Genomic DNA, 1,643 nt, shown 5'->3' with positions numbered 1-1,643 from the left:
AAAAATATTTTTCAACTAAAGAAAAACAATCAAATAAGACCTCATCGCTAGGGGCATTTCAACTTCATCACTTTATATCAAGTTGAGATCTCTCGATCATCTAAATCAAATCAATCTCTAGGGGCATATTAGTTTCATCGCTTCATATCAAGCTGATATTTGTCTTTTATCTGATTCAATATCTTTACGTTAATTAGTTCCATCGCTTTTCATCAAGCTAATTTTTCGTTTAAACTCAATCAAGGGTTTAAAGAGTATCTTCGATCATGCTAAATCTAAACAGGTGTTACGTTTTATTCGTTTCTTGATCAAGTTGAACAGTTTATCTTCATCGTATCTTGATTAATCAAGTTCAAGATCGATTTTTATCATCACTCACTGTATCTAAGTTCAATCAAGTTCTAGATTAGTAAGATCCGCTTCTTGATCAATCAAGTTCAAGTTTGGTATCTTTTGTTTTCTATCGTTCCCAAGTTCAATCAAGTTCCAGAACGATATCACATTAATCAGACTTTATTCAGCTTTGTCGCTTCAAATCAAACTAAACACCTCGCTTTTTTATGTAGTTCGTGATCAATCAAGTTCAAAACTAACATCTCCTAGACATCAAATTTTCTTTGAACCAACGCGCTGCTCGCACATTAATTCAAAGAGGGGCAAATGTAATACCCTAAAAATGGTCATCTAAACCATGAGCCCCTAATCTCGACAACATCATCAAGGTCCTAACCAAAGGCAATTAAATCAATCTTAAGCACACAATTACTTCTTTAATCATCCAATGTCACATGGCAAAATCAATCACTCAATATTAATTAAATATTTATTTAATTAATTAAATCATTCCAAGTAAATCATTTTAAACAATTATCTTATTTATTTTATTAAATATCCTAGAATATTTAATTAAATAAATCAATTTGCCATTAAATCATCAAAAAGAGGAATTAATTTAATTAAATAAATCAATTTGCCATCAAATCTTCAAAAAAAGGAAACAAATCAAGAAAGAGGAATTGGAAATTATGAGCACAAATCTTCAAAAACGGAAATAAATCAAAAAAGGAATTAATTGACAAAAAAGAATTAAAAATTTGAGAAAAGAAATCAATTGGAGATAATCTTGAAAAAAACAAATTAAAAATTGATAGATAATCTCAAAGAAAACAATTAAAATAATTAAATATTAAAATTGAATGAAATAGAGAATAAATCAGTTTTTTCCTGATTTTAATCTTAAATTTAGTTCAACTTCCTTTAAAATTGATAAAAGCATCCAATCATATCAATTCACCTGGATTGTGCTTCCTCTTGGAAAATCTTGACCGCTCGTCATCAGTTGATCTTAGCCGTTGGTTTCTTTTTGAATTTTCTATAAATTCAGGTTCATCTCTCATTCAAAAGGAGGTTGGAGAATATATTGTTATTATATTGTTTTTTCTCTAGGATTTCATTGAGATATTGCATATTAATTGTTTCATATTGATTAAATCATTTAGTTTAATATTGCAAAAATATTGTTAGATTAATATTGCATCCATCTAGCATTCATCATGTTCATATAGATAAAATCCTCCGTCTTGATGTTGTCTAGTCACTGGTATTGCTTATAATCTAAGAGCAATCTTATACTCACATCTTTT

Source organism: Cryptomeria japonica, chromosome 1, assembly GCF_030272615.1.
Source record: "Cryptomeria japonica chromosome 1, Sugi_1.0, whole genome shotgun sequence".
Taxonomy (NCBI): Eukaryota; Viridiplantae; Streptophyta; class Pinopsida; order Cupressales; family Cupressaceae; genus Cryptomeria; species Cryptomeria japonica.
The sequence above is the reverse complement of the archived record's forward strand: the minus strand, read 5'-3'. Positions refer to the sequence as shown.